This window comes from Euprymna scolopes, chromosome 16, assembly GCF_053919585.1.
Source record: "Euprymna scolopes isolate OS-2025 chromosome 16, ASM5391958v1, whole genome shotgun sequence".
NCBI classification, from domain to species: domain Eukaryota; kingdom Metazoa; phylum Mollusca; class Cephalopoda; order Sepiida; family Sepiolidae; genus Euprymna; species Euprymna scolopes.
Window position 1 is genome coordinate 131,962,285 of NC_136497.1, and position 24,370 is coordinate 131,986,654.

Consider the following 24,370-nt stretch of genomic DNA (forward strand, 5'->3'; position numbering starts at 1 on the left):
CGTCCTCCCCAGCCCAGGGGGGGGAGGGACAGCTGAAAAGCCGTCTGTCTTATTCAACACCCGAAAACCCAACTGCCAAGAAAGAATCAGCTAACCTCATCACATGATACCACGTCATCTGGTCAGCTGACCCTTCTTTTGCAAACGTGTCCACTGTCCACGTTATTCACCTCTCTCTCTCTCTCCCTCTCCCTCTCCCTCTCTCTTTCTCTATTCTCTAATAGAGACACACAGAGAGAAAATAGAAAGAGTAAGAAAGCCAGAGAGGGGGGAGAGATGCTCTTTAACACTATTATATATAAGCAACTTAATCTCTGTGTCCGTAAGTTCATTCCTTATGGACTCCAAAACGGCTGGATCGATTTTTTTTGTAATTTCACACGAAGGTACCTTATATAATACTTAATCAATAATCAAAATAATTCGATGAAAAAAGGCACAAGCCATTTTGACCAAAGTTAACGCCTTACACAGCCTAACATCACAAGTGCATTTGAGAAGTTTTATTAGCATACAAGCAGAAAGGCCCATCATATAAAATCAACTAGGTTCTTTGATATGACAGGGGCGCGTTCGAAATGAATGTTTCTGTTTCGAGCACAATTTCACAGTGATACTAGACTTTTTCATTTTAAACTTAAATTAAAGCTATTACCACCGCACAAGCAGTAATGCTAGGCATATAAAACCAACAGTAGGTTCTTTGATAAGACAGGGGTGCGTTGTTTAGAACACAATTGAAGCATGATACTTGACTTTTGCATTTAAACTTTAAATGCAAGCTATTATATAGTGTCGTCCACTTAAAAGTAGCCCCAAAATGTAGTAGAGAGAAGGAACATTCTTTTATTATTTAAATTACCTGTAGTGTTGTAAAAGATGCTGGAAGTTCTCCCCGTTGACATCTCTATGTTTCTGGGCACTTTTAACAACGTTTGAAGATACTGCCTGTAAATCTTCGTCGGTGATTCTCCTGATAACGTTGGCAATGTTCTCATTTAGTTGGTCTAGATCAGTGGTTCTCAACCTTTTTTTACTCATGGGCCCCTTTTCTCTTCTTTTTATCTTGGTGGACCCCTTTATAACTATTGGTCGTAAGACAATCTTCTATTTTTCACTCATATAAATTTTGAGGTTTTAATAATCAAAGAAATATTTAGCTTTATTTTATTAAAATTATTATCTAATAATATAATTAATACTAAATTTATTAAAGCTTTATTTTTAAATGGAAACTAAATTAATGCAAATTCGGGACAAGATCAAAGTGTAGTATCTGTTCTTCAGATGCTGCACTTCTATTTCTTGTTCTCTTTCGGTGGAGGAGAAATCCTTCACGACTGAGACAATTTTTTTATTTTTGTGCCTTTTCTCCACGTTAAAAAAACGACCCTGGTGTCTAACTCTGTCCCGTGGGGAGGCATAGTAAATAGGTACAACAACTATAGTAATAATGATAATAAGTAATAAATAATAATAATAATAATAATAACAATAATAACAACAATAATAATAATAATAATAATAATAATAATAATAATAATAATAATAATAATAATCTAAATTAGAGTGATAATAATTCTTTACCAATATCTTGTATTACAATATTACAATGTTTCTTCCATGGTCAAACCGATGGATATCAGACAGTAGAAATGAAAAGTTTAATAATAAAAGCTATTCTGAGTTGGTTTTCTTCATGGATCACCAAAATATCGTTGTGAACCCCCATTTTGTTATGTTTTACCTTCGGACCCCCAGAAATATTCCATGGACCCCTACGGTCCATGTGACCCCCGGTTGAGAACCCCTGGTCTAGATTGTGAGGATTATTTGCATGAACATTTTGTTTAAAAATTCTCAAAGATAAAAATCACATCATGACACGTCCATAGCCCTTTGCTCTAGTAATTGTCTGTATTTTTGAGATGAGGTGTTTTCATTTATTGAGATTGTCGGACTGACTTCCTCATCTTGGTTGTTATAGTCTCAACGTTTCGGCCGTTTTGCCCTCCGGCCTTCATCAGGTGTTTTGTATCGAATATTCTTTTACATCTGGGCTGTTACATCTACCACTAGTTTCTCCTTTTTAGACAGGATCCAAAAAGAAGAGTTTCCAATCTAATAGGTCCCACACTATCAACCAAGCTCCAACCCCTGTCCCATCACCACAATGTTGCATCCCTGTGCCTGTTTTACAAGTACTTTTATGGAATGTGCTCTGACAAATTTTTAGCACTAATGCCCCCTTGACGTAAATACTTCCGACAAACCCAACAAGCTGCAAAATCACACCCCTTCACTGTAAAAGTCCCTAGATGCTGGAAAACCTTCAATTCTAATAGTTTCTTAGTAATTGTCTGTATTTTTGAGATGAGGTGTTTACATTGATTGAGATTGTCGGACTGACTTCCTCATCTTGGTTGTTAGAGTCACAACGTTTCGGCCGTTTTTCCCTCCGGCCTTCATCAGGTGTTTTGTATCGAACTGGGGAACCGTTTGTTAGGAGTCTCGAACCCAACCCTTTATTATTATTACGGGGGTACCGTGTTCGGACTCCAGCTAGGCTCTGGGACATAGTTGCTAATTCTCTGTTTTGAATGTTACTTTTCACTGCCTTCGTTCAGGATTGAACTCAGTACCTTTGGGTAACTGTAAGCTTTGATAGAACGTCTAGGACCACTTGTGACTATAACAACCAAGATGAGGAAGTCAGTCCAACAATCTCAACCCTTTGCTCTCTTCCGAAGATATATGATGTGTTTGAAAAGGTTTATCACCGAACAAACAGAAAGCTTCAGCCTATAAAATCAACAGTAGATTCCTTATATCTCTACATATAAACATGTATATCTTGTATATATATATTATTCCTTAATTGGAATTCATTTTTGAGATGAGCATTATATGTTAATTATTATTTTTATTTCGGACTATTAGTCTCATCTCATCTCATAAAAAGATCCAAAAACAACAACTAATAAAGATGAGACTAATAGTCCGAAATAAAAATAATAATTAATGTATATCTTGGTTTGTTAGTTTTTGAAAAACTAAAATACCACCGAACCGATTGCTTCGACGTTTTGGTATAGGATTTGCAGTGTACCCATGCGTGTTGCTATATATTTCTTTTTTTAATTATAACATTATACTTAATTTTTATTTAATAAATTAGGTGGTTTTATTTGTAACGATCCGGCCATCTTTTTTATCTGTAACGATCTGGCCATCTTTTTTATCTGTAACGATCTGGCCATTTTTTTTGTCTGGCCATTTTTTTTATCTGTAACGATCTGGCCATCTTTTTTGTCTGGAGAAGTATCAGCATCACGGCCATCCGTCACGTGACATCACTAAAAGGAACTTTTCGTCTCACTTCGTAATGTGTTTACAATATGGGTAAATTTTAAATGGATGATATTTAATCACGTGATTATTGAAAATGTAATCATGTGATTGAAATTTAATTTTAATTAACCACATGTGTCAAATATTCATCGAAAAAGTCGATATTTCCATTTCAGTCTTATTTTCAGCAGAGTTTTCCCCAGGCCAAAAATGTCACATCTAGCACGTATGGTCGAGTTAGGAATCTAGCCGGAGATGCGAATGGGGGAGATACTGTGAAGGCAGTAGTGATCGAAGACTTTATGTAAAAAAAAAATACATCAAATGGATTTTTTTCGTTTAAAATTAAATTACTTCATTTTTGTTAATATAATTTTATTTTTATAAATAAAAATAAATAAAGTACGATTGTTGAATTTTCTCTCGGTAGAATTTGAATCATTGAATCATTTCATTTAGTTAGGCATATTTAATTTTCTTTTCTTGAATTTTCTTTTCTTTTATTTTTATATAATAAAAGTTTGTTCATTTTTCGACGATACTTGTCCACGTTATTTCTCATGTGATTTCGTTGTCCAGTATATTTCATTTTATTGTTGTCTTCGGGACGGTTGTCCCATTCCCATAACAACGCATTATCAAGGAACCTGGGAAACTTTATGTTTTTTATAGATTTCGTTTCGGTTACAATTAAAAAATAAAGATCAACGCGGAACGAAACTTAAATTTCCGTTCAATTTTTACAACAACGCTAAAACAACTCATACTCCGCAAGTTGTACCCTAAAGTATAAACGTCTAGATCTATGTACGTTATATTAGAAACTAAGCGACACCTAAAAATCTGGAAGCTGAGTGTCAAATCAATAATAATCTGATTAAAATATTGAGCAAAAACAAAAAGAAGAAAAAAAGGCGGATGTTAGCGAGATTGCCCACCTAAATTCCATAAGTTTCACTTTTTTTAAAAAGATTTTCCTTTTAATATCATCGATTATATACTTAAGTTTTAGACTGTAAGAAAAAAAAAATAAAAATGAAAAAACATTTTTTATAACTTTCCACGTGTGGATTCATTTTTCAATTATAACGTGGTATTAAATTGAATACGAAATTTATTGAAAACTGAACCCTCATGTGAAGTTATACAAAATGTTCTTTTCAATTTTTTTTATAAGTCTGTAATAATAGGAAAAAAAGTTTTTAAAAAAGTGAAAATTGCGGAATTTAGAGGGGGATTTAGGAGGGGTCAATCTCGCCAACGCCCCTCCCCCCAAAATAAACAAAACATCGAAAAGACCTCTCTCAACAACATGGGCAATAATTTGATTTCGTGTTTCCAATAAGGGGGATAAATTTAATAGGGCTTTGTATTAGAAACTGAGCACCCCTTATAAATATCTAATTATTGAAGTTTTTGCATTTTAGTTGAATTTGTTAGTTTGCAATCGGTGATAATCCACTCAAAAAATTGAAAAAAAAAAGACGAAATTAGAAAGAATGGTACTCTTGCAGAATTTGACTCGAATTCTCGGGATCAATTATGGTTAGGGTTAGACCAGCAATTATCGGATTAAGCCGAGCGTTCTTCAAATGTTGAAACACTAAATCGACATTTTTTTTTTTGCATAATTGATGGGGGTTTTAACAAAAAATAGTTGGGACATTTTCTTGAAAAGATTTTTTTTTATATACTTTTCCCTAATAATTTACAGTTTTCATAAAAAGAATTCATCTTTTCTTATAATAAAAAAAATATGTATTTGTAAAGGGAAACGTTTACTGCCAATTTTCTTTTAAAAAAAGTAAGTTTTCTTGGAAAAAACTTTAGCCTAACAATTTACGGTAAAATAAAATCAATTTTTTATAAAACAATTGTGGGAAAAAAACTAAATAAACAATACAAAATGCGACTTATATATATATATATATATATATATATATATATATATATATATATATATGTGTGTGTGTGTGTGTGTGTGTGTGCGTGTATTCAGTAAATTTGCAGGTTTTTATTATTTTATATAAATTGTATTTCTATTTTTTTCCGTTTTTTTTTTGTTTTGAAATTCGTCTGCATCTGTTACTTTGCTCGACTTCTCCAGTGACTGCCGGTCAAGCCCGAATCATAATTGACGAAAAATCTCGAGGATCTGGGTCATATTATGCAAGAGTACTAAAAATATATGAGGTTTTTCAGTGTACAGGTCTGTCGATAAAAAGGGTGCTTCTTCATTATTGTAGTGAAATCGACCAGCCGAAAAGTTTATATTTAATTAAAACAAAACAAGACATGATAACTCCTTATATTTTTTGTCAATCAAAACAATAACCAGTGTAATATACGTAATTGTCATGTCACAATAATTTTTTCGATGATTACACAAAAAATTGATTTCAGCTATGTTTGTTTGGTCACATGACATGTGACGTAAACACAAAGAAAAATGGATAAAATTTCTAATTTCTCCGAAAACTATTTCAATCAATCATTAATTTCTCCCTGATCGTTTTTCGTAAGTTTTGGCTATTTTCATTACTGTGACTTGACATGGCTATTCAATAAATACTATTGGTTTCACTTGAAAATCAATATTTCGATTTCTGAATTAGCAACAATAAAGAAAAAGCACCAAAATGTTTACGGATATTCTCATTAATTATATTTGAAAGCAATATATTATATTTTCTTGGAATGAAAAAGAAAAAAAAAAACAAAACAAAAAAAAAAACAACAGTTTAACAAACTATTTCCTTTCTACGAAAACTTATCCTAATATATTTTTACATTCTTTTCTTTTCTTCTTTCTTTCTTTATTCTGAATTATCAATGGTCTCCCACTTACTTTGTTGGTGTATTCTTTAAACAGTTTTCCTTCCAATTTTTCCATCGGTTTACCTTTGATAAAACACTATACTTACATACAAAAAGAAAATAGGCTAATTTGTTCTACTTTTCGATATTTTTCAGTGCGTGCTCACATACATGTCTATAGTAAAATTAAACTCTCATGTTTTTTCTCCTGTCAACCGTCAGGAAGAACAGGCAGTGAATGTTCATTGTATGATTTAAACAGATATACCATTTTAATTTAAGATATTGCGCTTCACATGTCGCTTGGCGTTTGCAATAACCATTAACACGGTTCAGGGACAATTGTTACATTTGTGTGACTTATATCTACACCATAATGTCTTCTCACATGGTAAAGTATATGTTGCGTGTTCTACAGTCGGAAAACAGACAATCTCTACATTGGCACAGATATTGAGAACATAAACATAAAACATATATTGAGCCACAGCAACGCGTGACCGGGTACAGCAAGTATATATATATATATATATATATATATATATATATATATATATATATATATATATATATATATATATATATATTGGCGTATAAGGCGACCCTTAAAGTAAAAAAAATCACTGACCGACGAACTCATCCCCCGGCTGGCGCAACATATAACCGAACCACCAGAGTCTTATTTTCAGCAGAGTTTTCCCTAGGCCAAAAATGTCACATCTAGCGCGTATGGTCGACTTAGGGATCTAGTCGGAGATGCGAATGGGTGAGATACTGTGAAGGCAGTAGTGATCTAAGACTTAAAATTTTCACCGATGATGAAGTTAGTAAAGTAATTAACTTCGTAATATACACGCATCTAAACTGTGAGTATGGCTTTTAAACAAGCGCTGGCGGGAGCTCGGCGAATACTCGGCAAATGGCGACAATCAGGCTGGCTTTGGTGTTGTGGAAGGTCATGTTAGTGATGTTCTCGACATATTATCAAACGAAGTAGTCCAGGTTGAGAGGAGAAGAGGGGTTAGTGAAAGAAGTACACAATAGTAGCACTCCTTCTGAAACGAAGCTAAGGATCTTTTTGGACGTGAAGGCTGGCATACTATCCTGCTGCCACTCCCAGGGTCTTCCAGCGACCACCTGATTGCTCCAAGGGATCACCACACACTTCAGCACATCCAGGTACACTTTGGTGTTGGCTTTCAAGCCGACTTCGAAGATATGAGGTGACATAATGTAGCTCTTACTTGAAACCATACCAAAGACCATAACCGTAGCTGGAAACTTCGTTAAGCTGAGCCCTTAAGCGTTGAACCGTCTGGATTTGCATTTTGAAGGTGCTGGCAATGCTCCTTTTGTTATAACTAAGATCGGTAGAGAGCATGAATTGTACAGCGGCGCATCTCCGATCTCGCTCGTTGAACATTGTACCACTAGGTCAACTAATAGATGGTCTGTAACAAAAAAAAAAAAAGAAAACCGGTTTTCAACAAACAAAAATGGAACTATGTTGTCTTTTCTAGGGCGAAAATTTTATCGCCCCACCCTATATATATATATATATATATATATATATATATATATATATATATATATATATAATATTACACCTTGTCTCGGCAGCCGAGTTTAACGCATATCTTATTTTTCTTTTAATAATATTATTGGAATTCTTTCCCCCTTTTCCTTGTACATATTTGTGAATTATTCCACGGATTTGACCTTTTGGATTATTTTGGACCATCTTCCAATTACGCGATTTCCTTGGATTTTACTTGTTCAAATGGAAATTTAATTAACTTTCTTGGATTTACATTTTTGCATTTTACCGTCATTAGATTATTTACCTTTCACCAGATTATCCATTCACGTGAAATCACTTTCTTCTTCACCATATTCCTTCTGCTTCACTTTTTGTTATCAAGTAAGATTTTTGACTTACTTGTTGTTTCATCAAATACTTTTGCATGCAAAATCCGATGCCGCATTTTGTTAATTCCTACCCTCTCATGAGAAGGAGAGTATTTATTTAATGTTTCCTTTTCAGATTAAGTAGGTTTTTAACTCTTTTTCAAAGTGTTTTTTAACATTCTTATTAACTATTTGCTCATATATATATATATATATATATATATATATATATATATACACGGTGACCCCCCCCCAAAAAAAAACGGGCCCCAACTCTAATTAGGCCCCGTTTCTTAGTGTTTTGTCCGAATTAAATGAAACTTTGGTCATAACTAGTTTATTATATTCAGAACATCACATCAAAACACTAGGGTCTTTGGCCTTTTTTCTCCGTTGACTGTAAAATGCTCAGAAAAACAATTGAATGTCCTCTGTTTTTTTTTGGGTCACCCTGTATGTGTATATATATATATATATATATATATATATATAAATATATATATATATATATATATATTTATATAAAAACATGTATGCGTATATATAAACACTGGAGTTTCATAGGATTAACATCCAGAAAATAAACGACAATACAATCACTAGTTGCGCTTAAAGTGTAGTATCTGTTCTTCAGATGCTGCACTTCAATTTCTTGTTCTCTTTCGGTAGAGGAGAAATCCTTCACGACTGAGACAATTTTTATTTTTGTACCTATTCTCCACATTAAAAAACGACCCTGGTGTCTAACTCTGTCCCGTGGGGAGGCATTGTAAATAGGTACAATAACTAGTTGCGCGCGAACACACACACACACACACACACACACACACACACACACACACACACACACACACACACACACACATATTAGATGAGAGAAATAAATAGATATATCCTTTTTATAGACGATTGTTATCCGCAATTTTAGCATGCGATAAACAATATGGCGAAAGCAAAGTTAAATGAAACAAAAATTTTCCACCATTTTAAAGAAAGTAAAAAAAAGCTACACAAACAAGTGAATCTCGAATATAGCTTGAAGAGTCGTAAGAAAAGCGAATGAAGACGAAATTATAAAAAATATCAAGTGAGAAACAAAACGAAGAATGCGACTCGCAATATCTAGAATTACTTTTTACACATCAAATACTTAGTTTTTGTTTTGCATCCATTTTGTTTGCTGAAATTGATTTTGAAGTTTTATATTCACACACACACATACGCACATACATACGCACACACACATACACACACATACACACACATACATACGCATATACACACACGCACACACATACGCACATATATACACACCTACATACGCACACACACATACACACATACATACACACACATACATAGGCACACACACACATACACACACGTACATACGCACACACACACATACACACACATACATACGCACACACTTACGCACACACACATACATACATACACGCACACATATATACGCACGCACACACACTGCACACACATACACACACGCACACTGACATACACACACATACACACATACACACACATACACACACACGCACACACACGTACACACACACACACACGCACACACACATATATAGTAGTAGGTGCGCAAAATATAATACTTTAATTAACGCACATTTCATAATTATCATTATGGAGTTAATAATTACAATATTATATTGTACGTAATATCGATGCTTCCTTTCAGTCTCGGAAGACAATGGATACCCCCTGTAAGGGTAGCTGCACGTGTAATTGTGTGGCAAGGGTTGCGCAATCTCCAACCACACATCTCCTGAATCGGCACTGCTTGAGTCCAGTGGCAAGTAGAAGTGCTAGATGACTGAAAACAATGTCGAGATAAGCGGAGAGCACATACAGCACCTTGAAGTCCCAAATGGTCACCCATCTGGTACTGGCCAGGCTCATCGGTGCTTAACTTTGATGATCTGACGAGAACCGGTGTGTCAAACGTTATTATGCCATATAATGTACCTAATATTGTGTAACCCGGATATAAGAGACTTCGGCGCAGGGACCTACAACTCTCTTATATCCGGAGGCTCTTATATAAGGTTACACTGTACATTAACACAGGCTCTAATTTGGGACCAGAGAAAATCTCTCTTATATCCGTTTTTCTTATACTCAGGTTTCTAATATTCGAGTTACACTATATATAGTTGTGATTTCAAAAGTAAAAAAATATATATATATCATTTGAGTGCCATCGGCTAGAATCGAAACCAAATCATAACTTAACAAGTTAAGGAAAGACTGAAGTTTATTTTTTCTCAATATGGTTGAACTGTGGAAACGAGTGTGAATTTTATTAAATACAAGCTGGTTTCCATGACAACCATGTTTTGATAGACAAGATGCAAGCAAGGGCGGTCGGACGGTCGGTCCACATAGTTTTAAAACCAATATACATATATATAGTCATCCACATACAGTACTGTTCCGCTGTTTCACAGCTCATCAGTGGAGGCTAGACAAGCAGCTACCTTAAGCCAGGATCGAAACCAGATCACCCAAATGACAGGCGGAGCTTCCAATCATTGCGCTATACGGCAGCTGCTGGGGGGGGGGGTGAATTAACAATGTTTTGACATTGTCCAAATACACAAGCTCAACTTGTTTATACAAAGAGCATCGCTTCATACGCAAATGGTAATTTGTGTATCACTTCCCAAATGCTCAACCTAAGATAGGGAGCATTATAGTCATGCACATATAGTATTGTTTCGCTGTTTCACAGCTCATCAGTGGGGCTAGACAAGCAGCTACCTTAAGCCAGGATAGAAACTCTATCAGCCAAACGACAGGCGGAGCTTCCAATGTTTGTTTAAATAGACATTCGGACAGATTACTTGCGAGCATCGCTTCCGCTTTGAGGGGTCAACATGACGGTTCTAGGTTCGATCATTGGCTTGGGAGAGGTGCTGGTCTAGCGGCACTGATGAGTTGTGATACAACAAAACAGGACTGTATGTCGATGACTACAAATAAATTTTAAAGACCCCCCCCTCTTTGGGTTGAGCACTGTCGTAAATAATCTCACTCGCTACTTAATTTGGCTGAAAAATGCGTAGCTCGCGGTTTGTTTAAAACAAGAGGTTTGAGCACTGTACAAGTGGCGGACGAATGTTTATTTAAATAAACATTCGGACAGATTAGTTGCGGGCATCGCTTCTGTGGTCGAGGGGTAGAACTGCCGACTATCAATACGACGGTTCTAGGTTCGATCCTTGGCTTGGGAGAGGTGCTAGTCTAGCGGCAATGATGAATTGTGATACAACGAAACAGGACTGTATGTCGATGACTACACACACACACACACACACATATATGTGTATATATATATATATATATAAAAAGTATAACAGTTTATAACTTTCTTTATTCGTTTTCTATTGCGGGAATACAAAATATTATTAGTAAAAAAATTTAAAAACTTTTTTTACAAGTACATATTTTCGACCAATCCTTCGGTCTTCATCTGTGTAGTATATATATATATATATATATATATATATATATAGTCATCCAGATACAGTTCTGTTTCGTTGTATCACAACTCATTAGTGCGGCTAGACGTACACCTTCTCACAGCCGTGGATCGAACCTACAACCTTTGCATTGACAGTCGGTAGCGCTCACCATCAGGATACGAACAAGTGCCGTAAGTATTACCCCTCAAGTGTGTATTACATCCACACCCGCCCGTCGCAACAGTGCTCTAACCATCAGTTTGTTTACAAACAAATTAATCAAGGGTTTCGCTTTATAGTTTAAATACGCGTCGGGTGAAAATATATTTACAAAGTTCTCAACCAAACAATAGAGTTTCTTTTTTTTTTCTGTATTTTTCTCGATCTGCCGAGCATTGCTTTGAGTTTCAGTTGCTAATTTTTTCTATAATGTAGCCGATTAATTTTTTGTCAGCCATTTTTCACTAGAACTTTCGATCATTGATCGGCATCAAGCGTAAAAAAAGCCTTTTTAACAAAATTGAGGTGCAGTGAACTAAGTATTATGGTATCCGTTCGATAACTAATAAGAATTTAATGAAAAAACGAGTATGCATTAAACTATATTCAATCAACAATTTGATATATACGGGTTATATTTTCTGCTGTTTTTAACGTGTTCAAATTTTTAGTTATTATTATTATTATTATTAGTAGTAGTAGTAGTAGTATTACTATTATTATTACTATTATTATTATTACTATTATTATTAAATAGTATTACTATTATTATTATTATTACTATTATTATTATCATCATTCTTAACACTATTATTATTATTACTATCATTAACACTATTATTATTACTATTATTGTTATTATTATCATTATTACTACTATTATTACTACTATTATTATTACTATTATTATTAGTAGTAGTATTAATCTTACAATTATTATTATTATTATTATTATTATTATTTTGGCTCGCAGGGAGTTTTCACATATGTCATAAAGGATCTCTCCTTGAAAACAGCCTGCAGTGTTCCCTGGAAGCTGAGTGACAACAACTCTTCCCGGTCTTCCAGCACTCTCTACCTCTTCTGATAACATTTGCAAATGAATTTGCATTATCGCAACAGTCGCGTTCCATTGATTTCTCGCTTGCTGCGGCCATTGATTTCCACTAGAATTTGAGTGGCAATAAGCCTCCCCAAGGTCCCAGTTCTCGTCGCACTTTCCAGCGGAGGTCTGATCAGTACTCTCTCCTCGGTCTTTCTATCCTCTTTAACCCTTCCTGGCTATTTCCATCCTTCTTTTTTTAAGGGGCGGTGATTGGAAAATGGAAGGGCATGGGAGGGGGTAGAGAACTTATAGATATGCATCTTCAATGTTCTTGGTTTCACGTAACACTTCTTCATGTTTTATCTCTGCAGCAGCTCATCTGGCCCGCGCATGTGGCTCATGTGTATTAGTCTCCACATTCAAGAGTTTTCCTGAATATTTCAGCTGTCTTTACCATTGTTACTCGTTGTATTTTTCCAACCATTCCCCTGATTCCAATTTCTCACATTCTTTTTGCAAAGTTTTTCGGAATTGTTCTTAGTACTCTTACTATTATAGGTACAATAATGCTTGGCCTTTTGGCCAAGATAAAAGTGTAGTATCTGTTCCGGCAGATACTGCAAGCAAAGACCATATGTGGGGGCAACTCCACATATAAGACCTTGGTCAATGTAGGGGCAACCCTTCATACCAATTGTCACTATCCAGCTCCCCTACTCCCCGGGGAGTTGGTCCCCATTTCCCCTTCACTCCTCACTTTAAAAATCGGCCTTGTGCCTAATTTGCTCGGTGGGGGAGCAAATAAATACCATCTGTTCCGGCAGATACTGCAAGCTATGACTAGCTATGACTAGCAAAGACCAGATGTGGGGGCAACCCCACATGCCTGATCTTTAACCAGCTCCCATTTCCCACCTCTCGGGAGCTGGTCCCCTTTTCCCTTCCCCCTCCCTTCACTCCTCACATTAAAAATTGGCCTTGTGCCTAATTTGCTCGGTGGGGGAGCAAATAAATACCATCTGTTCCGGCAGATGCTGCAAGCTATGACTAGCAAAGACTAGCTATGACTAGCAAAGACCAGATGTGGGGGCAACCCCACATGCCTGACCTTTAACCAGCTCCCATTTCCGACCTCTCGGGAGCTGGTCCCCTTTTTCCCTTCCCCCTCCCTTCACTCCTCACATTAAAAATCGGCCTTGTGCCTAATTTGCTCGGTGGGGGAGCAAATAAATACCATCTGTTCCGGCAGATACTGCAAGCAAAGACCATATGTGGGGGCAACTCCACATATAAGACCTTGGTCAATGTAGGGGCAACCCTTCATACCAATTGTCACTATCCAGCTCCCCTACTCCCCGGGGAGTTGGTCCCCATTTCCCCTTCACTCCTCACATTAAAAATCGGCCTTGTGCCTAATTTGCTCGGTGGGGGAGCAAATAAATACCATCTGTTCTTCAGATGCTGCACTTCCATTTCTTGTTCTCTTTCGGTGGAGGAGAAATCCTTCACGACTGAGACAATTTTTATTTTTGTACCTTTTCTCCACGTTAAAAAACGACCCTGGTGTCTAACTCTGTCCCGTGGGGAGGCATTGTAAATAGGTACAATTACAGGTACTATCTTGATTTTTTTTAATCATCTATATCCCTTTCAGCTCTCTGGCTAGCTCTGTGTATTTGCTTCGTTTCTCCTTTTTTTTTTTTTTTTTTTGATATTTATCCTGTGGTCAGCTGAAACAGCAAAGTCTACGATTTGGCAGGATTTTTTTCTTGTTAATTATTATGACATCCGGTCTTCTTGCTTGAATTGGTTTATCCGTTTGTATGTTTATGTCGCATAGGATTTTTGTGATTCTCGTTTTCAATTATGTTTGCACCATTTTTCTGTGCGTTAGAGGTGCAATTATTTGCACAATTTCCAGTGTTTGAATCGCCGAAGACCAATCAAGATAGATGAAGACCAACTCGGTGTTCTTTTGAAGGAAGATGGCCATCAAAGGTGTAGAGAATTGGGTAAAAAGATGAAGCGTGATTTTGCGACAATTTCACGCCGCCTTTAGTCGATGGGATTCACACAAAAACTTGGAGCTTGGGTCCCACACGAACTTATTTTGCTGTTAAAATTCTTTGATTTTCTTAAAAAAAGACAAAAAAAAAAAAAAAAAAAAAAAAAGAAACGACGGGAACTTATGCAACAACACAATATAATAGTAGAGATGATGGAAATACTACTATCATTTTTACTAATGCTATTATTATTTATTATCATAATTTACTATTATTATTATTATTATTATTATTATTATTTATTATTATAACTACTATTATCATTTATTTATCTATTTTATTATTTACTAGTGGGGGGGGGGCTTTGCTCGGGCGTAAAATACGCTTAAATATGATATTTTAATTTTCCCAGATTTCGTATATATTATTATAGAGTCGTGATTTCCAAAGTAAAAACTAAAGTATTTGGGTGCCATCAGCTAGAATCGAAACCGCAAAGCTGATGACGTTACCTCTGTAGCAACGTGACACGCATATGAACTGATTAAAAATTACAAATGAACTAAGATGAATGTACAAAATGTATAACGATTTAAAAAAAAAAAAAAATTGACCCATTTTTGACGGGTTAGAAAATATTTTAATCGGCTAAAGACCCATAAAAGAACAGTCTGTAAAAAAAAAAAATAAAAAATAAAAAATCAAAAAAAATCCAATCATTTAAGGCCCTTAGCGTCGCTCTGCATCTTTTAGTTTCGGAGGAGATAGAGTTTGAAATTATGGAGACAGACATACAGACAGACATATAGCCGTTTATATATTAGATTTATTCAGAAAGAAGTCTGTGAATAAGCCTCATTGCAGTCGTATTATTCTTAAAAGTTTCAATATTTTTTATTATTACTATTATTACTCGTTCAGACGTTTGCGCACACCGTAATTTTAGTTATTAGGGATCTTACCTTGGGGCCACAAAACCCCAAAGAGACTTATAACAGTTAAAGCAAGAAAAAGGGAACCTTGAAAGGTGGGCAAAGAAAAAAGAGACGAAACTAATCGAAATACATAATAAAAGGAACGCCAAATAAAACGCGAGACAAAAGGTGATTCGAAAAGGCAAAGAAAATAATAAGGACGTAAAGGAAAAGGGACGAGAAAATGGGGACGATGAGAAGAGGGGTCCCGTCTGCGTCAGGAGCGACGAGCTATAGAGAGAAGTGCCTCGAGCGATGTCGGGTGAAATCGAAACAAGGACATATAAAGAACTGAAGAACGAAAAGATGAATTGGGGCAACGAAATAGCTAAAACGAAACGAAAAAAAAAAAAAAAATGTCGGCTCGAAGCATTTTTTTGCCTTTAGAAAAAAAAAAAAAAAAAAAGAGCAGCGTTAAAAAAGACGATGAAGCTGATGGGACGCGGGGTGCTCTGCGAAGATAAAGGGAATATAGAGAAAATGTTTGCTTTTTTTTTTTTTTTTTTTGGTAAAAGGGGTAGACGACATTGAATGGGACTTGCGGTTGTGGAGGCGCTTTCTTATTGTTTGTTTTTTAATTGTTTTTTTTTTCAAAGAGGGGGAAGGGCGTCATCCAGAGTCTAATGAGATAAAAGGAAAAAAATCCATAAAGTGTAAAGGGACAGTTTCGAAACATAGGTAAGAATAAATGCTGAAGAAACTTATGCTGTGTATTAGATACATATATTACATATGTAACACACACACACACACACACACACACACACACACACACACACACACACACACACACACACACACACAGAGACTCTTTCTCTCTCTCACACACACATAGACACGGATACATATATACATATATACTAGCAATTCCAGATAGAATATGATCTATAAATAATTTAAAACAGTTACTAGTGGAAAAGTGATGTACCCCTCCACACACACACACACACACACACACACACACACACACACACACACACACACACACACACACAGACTCCTTCTCTCTCTCACACACACACATAGACACGGACACATATATACATATATACTAGCAATTCCAGATAGAATATGATTTATAAATAATTTAAAACAGTTACTAGTGGAAAAGTGATGTACCCCTCCACACACACACACACACACACACACACACACACACACACACACACACACACACACACACACACACACACACACACACACACACACACAAACATACTCTTTCTCTCTCTCACACACACACATAGACACGGACACATATATACATATATACTAGCAATTCCAGATAGAATATGATTTATAAATAATTTAAAACAGTTACTAGTGGAAAAGTGATGTACCCCCTACACACGCACCCACACGCACGCACACACACACACACACACATATGTGTGTGTGTGTGTGTGTGTGTGTTATTTGAGAAGGAAAACCGAGCACTAATAAAATATTAATCAACGTTTCGTCCCTATTTCAGGGGACATAATCAGGATTTCGTAGGAAAAATGTCGAAGAAAACAATACCAGATCAAATGCGAATGCGAGTGTAATCGTTTTCTTCTACATTTGTCCTACGAAATCCTGATAATGTCCTCTGAAATATGGGCGAAACGTTGATTACTACTGTTGTGAAGGAACATAACTGGCTATACACCGGTTACAAACTGTATATATATATTGGACTGTTTGGCAGACAGCGGCAGACAAGCAGTCGCAGTAAGACGGATAGTCTTACGTGTTGATTATCAGACTTTCTTCCCCATACTTGTTACTATGTACTTCTATTTACCTTAGGCGAGCAGCCTTACGTTTCTGTATTATAAATAAACCCCATTACACATACCACTCGGTGTAACTCACGTTTGTCTTTATTTCCTAAGTATTTAGGAATATAACAATGGCGACGAAAGGATGTTCTTTCTCTTAACAGAGATAAATTACCGTACCAAGGACTGTGTACAATGCAAGGATTTTTTGTTTTACGAAAAAAACAAACTACACAAGGATTTTTGACCACGTGCGTCAATGAATTTAAAAATTTTTCCTACCTAAAGTAGCGAAAAGTACGGATTTTTCTTCGTAAAGAACTCACAAGAAATTATAGAAACATGTTCAAGGTAAAGTGGAATTTATATTTATTTTGACAAGTAAAAAAAAAAAAAAAATGGTCGCAAGTTGAATTCGAAACTACACTAAAGGATTACGAGTTTCGAAAGAAAAAAATATAAATACAACGACTATTGTACCATTTTATGCCACGTGGGAACGGCAGCCATATATTTTTTTTTTTTGAAAATTAATTGTTTGTTATTGCCTTTATATAAATAATTGGAACTATTTGTCGTGGGAAGTAAGAAATATTTTGTGTATGAACTTACGTTGTTGAAAAAAAAAAAAAAAAGAATTATTTTACAAAGCCTGTTGAATTACTATGGATGAACTTTGTTGAAACGTGTTGTGTCTGCATATTGCTACTAATTTACGATATACGTAAATTTACGATTTTTCTTTGGAATTATTGTGTAGAATTCGAAAAGACATTTTTGTACTAGAAGCTAACATGGAACAATTAGCAGAGTTAACTAAGGCTCTAGCCCTTAGCATCCAGGAACAGACAAAAATGACTCAACAATTTTTAGCGCAACAACAACAACAACAACAAATTCAACAACAACAGCTACAGCAACAGCTGCAACAACAACAAGAAAGAACACAAAAAACTTTAGAGGCACAACAAGAACAAACAAACATACTACAACGACAAATGTCGACACAGCAAAAGAATTTAGAAAAGCTAATTCTAACGTCGACCGGGAAGAAGACTAATTTTTCTGCCGAGGGTATTTCAAATTCACTAACGGAATTTCGTTACTCCCCGGATACTGGTGTTACTTTCCCTGCATACTACAGAAGATACGAAACAATTTTTACGAAAAGATGTTTAGACTGGACCGATGAGGAAAAAGTTACCCTGCTACTACAAAAACTGGGTACTGATGAAAACACCAAGTATGCAAATCTAATTCTACCAAAAAAACCGGAGGAGGTTTCGTTCGAGGAAACAATTAGTACCTTGTCGAAAATATTTGATAAAAGGGATAGCCTATTTCACTCTAGATACAAATGTTTGAACATTCAGAAGGCAGAAGCTGAAGACTATCTAGAATATGCTTGCACTGTGAACTGTTTATGCGAATCATTTAAATTGAATGAAATTTCCGCAGACCAATTTAAATGTTTAATCTTTGTACAAGGTCTCACAGCACCAAGGGACAAAGATATACGTTCACGGATCCTAACAATTATGGAGGCGGATCCTAACATAACATTGCAAAAAGTCACTGAAGAGTGTCAACGTCTGATTAACATAAAGAAAGACAACACTCGCATTGAAGAGAAAAATATTTTTAAGGTGCAGCAAGTAAAAAGGCAAGGGACCACAAGAAAGTCCAGGTTCCAAGAACACAGGATCCTTAAAGGATACAAAGACCCAAAGCTAAAGTGTAAATGTTGTGGTAGTTTAAGACACAACAATAAGACCTGCTGGTTTAGGAACAAAATATGTTATGAATGTGGTCTCAGAGGTCACAAGGGAACATACTGTGCCCAGAAGAAAAGACAAGGGACCGATAATGTAAATACGCTTCGCATGAATAAAGAAAAAAGCTGCGAAAGACGGAAATATGTTGATGTTCGGATAAATGGACATCTGGTTACATTGCTTCTGGATAGCGGTGCAGATATTAGTATTATAAATGAAGATATATGGAAAAGGATAGGTCGACCTGAATTAACGAAAACCAGAAAGACGGCGAGAAGTGTGTGCGGCAAAAGATTAGAGTTCAAGGGAGAATTAAAATGCAAAGTGACATTCGCTAACCAGACTCATAAATCCAAAGTGTACGTCGTACCAGGAAAGAATACATGCCTGTTTGGGGTAGATTGGATTGTCCTGTTTAATTTATGGGAGAAACCCATAAATTCGTTTTGTAACGTTTTAACTGCAGAAAAAGCAAACCAAAGGGAAGACTTCCTGAAGGATTTGAAAACTGAATTTCCCAATGTTTTTGCCGGACTAGGACTCTGTATTAAGACAGAGGCAAAATTTGAATTAAAGAAAAATGCCACTCCAGTATTCAAACCTAAAAGGAATGTGCCTTTTTCAGCGATGGACGCAATCGAAAAAGAGTTGGATAGACTTCAACAACTGGAAGTCATTGAAAAAGTTAACCACACAGATTGGGCAAGTCCAACCGTGTATGTAAAGAAAATAAATAACAGAATAAGGGTCTGTGGAGATTTTTCAACGGGTTTAAATGACTGTCTATTGGACCATAATTATCCCCTTCCGTCCGCAGAAGATCTGTTCTCTAAGCTTAACGGAGGAAAAATTTTTTCTAAGATAGACCTCTCAGATGCTTACTTGCAAATTAAGATCAGCGATGAATGCTCCAAATACTTAGGCATAAATACTCATAAGGGCATTTTTAAGCTAAAGAGGCTTCCTTTTGGATTAAAGGTTGCTCCTGCTATTTTCCAGCAAATTATGGACACGATGCTGGCAGGGTTGGAATTTTCAATGGCCTACCTTGACGATATCCTAATTAAAAGTGAAAATTTGCAAGATCATAAGAAGCATGTAAAAGAAGTATTCAAAAGAATACAGGAATTTGGTTTTAAATTGAGCCCAGAAAAATGCGATTTTTTTATGAAAAAAAATTAAATATCTAGGTCAAATAATCGACAAAGAGGGTCGAAGACCGGGTCCACAAAGGACTGAAGCAATTGAAAAGATGCCTGCTCCAGATTCAGTGACAAAATTAAAATCGTTTTTGGGATTAGTTCAATACTATGCAATTTACATCCCTAACATACATAATTTAAGAGCTCCTCTTAACGAGTTACTGAAAAAGGGTGTTAAATGGAACTGGAATAAGGAATGTGAATCTGCTTTCCAAAATATCAAAAGATGTCTACTGTCAGACTTAGCATTGGCACATTTCAATCCAGAAAAGGAACTAATACTAGCAACGGACGCCAGTGATTACGGTGTTGGCGCTGTATTACTTCACAAGTATGAGGATGGTAGGACAAAAGCTATCGCCCATGCTTCAAGAACGTTGGTTGCAGCGGAGAAAAATTACAGCCAAATTGAAAAAGAGGCGCTGTCGATAATATTTGGAATTACAAAGTACAATCGATTTCTCCATGGACGATCTTTTATTTTGCAAACCGACCATAAACCCCTACTTACCATATTTGGATCAAAGAAAGGCATTCCCACACATACTGCGAATCGATTACAGCGATGGGCTGTAACCCTCTTAAACTATCAGTTTAAGATGGAACATGTATCCTCAAAAAAGTTAGGACACGCAGATGCATTATCACGGTTGATCCCTAAAAGAAGCGAAAGTTTCGAAGAAACGGTAATTGCTGCGCTTAAAGACGAAAGTGAATGTACAAGTTCAATGTGTAATATGATACGTGAACTTCCGGTAACTTTCGAAAAAATAAAAAAAGAGGCAGTAAATGACATTTTCATTAAGAAAATGAAAAATCAATTGGGATGGATAAAAAAAAATAAAAAGGTAGATCAAACAACGCCTTTTTCCATCTGTGAAGATGTGCTCATGTATGGTGAGAGGATCGTAATTCCACTAACGTTACAGAGGAAAATTCTGAAGGAATTTCATACAGGTCATCCGGGCATTTCGAGAATGAAATCCCTTATGAGAGGATATGTGTACTGGCCTGGTATGGACAAGGAAGTTGAAAAATGTGTCAAGACATGCAGAGGATGTCAATTAGCAGCTCGAGATCCTCCAGTAAAAACGACGCCATGGCCAAAGACGGACCTACCCTGGTCACGTCTGCATATTGATTATGCGGGACCTATAAATGGTTATTTTTACTTGATTATTGTAGATTCTTTTTCAAAATGGCCAGAAATATTTAAGTTTAGACATCCAACAGCAAAAAACACTGTGAGTGCGCTTAATGAAATTTTTAGCCGTTTTGGAGTGCCAAAAACCTTAGTGAGCGATAATGGAACAGCATTTACTGCTCATGAATTCAAAGAATTCTGTGACTCACTAAATATTCTACATATGACAACACCTGTGTACCATCCACGATCGAATGGGTTGGCCGAAAAATTTGTAGATACGTTTAAAAGGGCACTTAAGAAAAATCTTACTACGGACACAGACGAACAATGTATTCAAACATTTTTAGCAATTTACAGGGTGACACCAAATCCTAATAATAATGTCAATTCTTCCCCGGCTGAGCTAATGTTTGCAAGAAAGATAAGATCTGTCTTCGATAGGCTGCTACCAGAGAAAAAGAAAGTTTTCAAAAAAGAAAACCTTAATACCAAGTGCTTCTCCCCAGGTGAAAATGTATATTTCAAAAATTTTCAAAATGGACGAAATCAGTGGGTTGAAGGTATTATCAAAAAAAGGATTGGGAGCATGGTCTATACCATCCAAGGATTAAGTTTTGTCTGCAAAAGACACAGAAATCAAATACGTCCCAGACTGTCTCCAAATGTGGAAGAGACACCAATGGAAACATTGTGCGATATTTTTGATATACCAAAACCAGCGTGTGTACCGCAAACAATGAATATTTCGCCTGAACCGACCATACGGGCTGGACAGAAACCTTTACCCCGGGTAACACTGACCAGAAGGAAAAGCGCAAGAAAGAGAAAAGTTACCAGGAGATTAAGCCCTGACCCTAAAAGGAAGAGGTATTTAAGCTAAAATCAGGAAGATTTCAGCTTCAGGGGGAGGTGTTGTGAAGGAACATAACTGGCTATACACCGGTTACAAACTGTATATATATATTGGACTGTTTGGCAGACAGCGGCAGACAGCGGCAGACAAGCAGTCGCAGTAAGACGGATAGTCTTACGTGTTGATTATCAGACTTTCTTCCCCATACTTGTTACTATGTACTTCTATTTACCTTAGGCGAGCAGCCTTACGTTTCTGTATTATAAATAAACCCCATTACACATACCACTCGGTGTAACTCACGTTTGTCTTTATTTCCTAAGTATTTAGGAATATAACAACTACTTTATTAATTCTCCGTTTTCCTTCTCAAATAACATAACGTCAACCATCGCTTGCATTTTTATTTTATTTTTACTCATATATATATATATATATATATATATATATATATATATATATATATATATATATATATATATTTGTGTGTGTGTGTGTGTGTTCGATCCACGGCTGGGAAAAGGTGTATGTCTAGCCGCACTGATGAGTGGTAACGAAACAGTACTATATGTGGATGACTATATATATATATATATATATATATATATATATATATATATATATATATATATATATATATATATATAGTAAGTTATAAAATATATATGGCGATTAAGCTACACTGAATATTCCGTGTTTCGTCCACTCTAGGACTCTTCAGGCTTATGCGCATAAGCCTGAAGAGTCCTAGAGTGGATGGAACGCGGAATATTCAGTGTAGCTTAATCGCCATATATATTTTATAGATTACTAACTAGCTCTACCTACGTATTGAGCACTTTTGAAGTAAATACTTAAAGTTTACGCATAAATCTATACTTTCGTATATTAATTTTACGTGAGTAAATTAAGTAGTTATATATATATATATATATATATATATATATATATATATACATGTATATATAGTATATACAGTGATGATCATATTTATTGGCACGGTAAAATAAAAGTTAAATTTTGTCTAATAAATTCTAAAAAAGGGATTAAATTAAAGAAAATAACAAAGTATATTATGTATTTTTAACTGGCCTTTCCGATGCAGCAATCGGATTTTAGAAAAAATAAATAACAAAGGAACAACAAACATAATTGCAAAAAACCCTTGTTCAAAATTATTGGCACGGCTTTGTTTTTCTTTTAGTATCAGTATAATATCAATCAATTTCCGGTTTACGTGCTTTCTGAACTTTTTTATAGCCATATTATGCTTGTTTAACGCTAATTCAGTGAATAATTTTTTTCAGATAATTTTTAGATAGCGATTTATTTAAACTATTATAAGTGACTAAATTATAATTTTCAATCGCCATGGTTAAAACTAAGGAACACAGCGAAGACGTCAGGAAGCTTGTTGTAGCATGCCATACTAATGGGGAGGGCTATGATAAGATTTCAAAGAAGCTAAACCTTCCCAAATCCACTGTTAGAGCCATAATAAACAAGTTCAAATCGCAAGGCCACGTTATGAGTTTAGAGGGTAGAGGGAGAAAAAGGATTCTTTCCCCAAGAGATGAACGGAAAATTGTTCGACAAGTAAAACAAAAGCCAAGGATCTCTGTTGGGGAGATTGTTGATGAACAGAGCACCTCTGGAGTGAATGTATCTCGACATACAGTTGGTAGAGTTTTGAAGAGAGCTGGTTTAAAAGCATGTCGTCCGAGAAAGACTCCCTTATTGAAGCCTATGCACCTGAAAGCAAGGCTAGCCTTTGCAAAACGTCATATTGATAAAGATGTTGCATTCTGGAAACGTGTTCTATGGACTGACGAAACGAAAATAGAGTTATTTGGCCATAATAAAGTGTCTTATATTTACAGAAAATCTGGCGAAGCTTTCCTGCCTAAGAACACCATACCCACAGTGAAGCACGGTGGAGGCAGTTTGATGTTTTGGGGATCCTTTGCTGCCTCTGGACCAGGGCGACTTGTTAAGGTCACAGGTAGCATAAAAAAGAAAGATTATGTTAAAA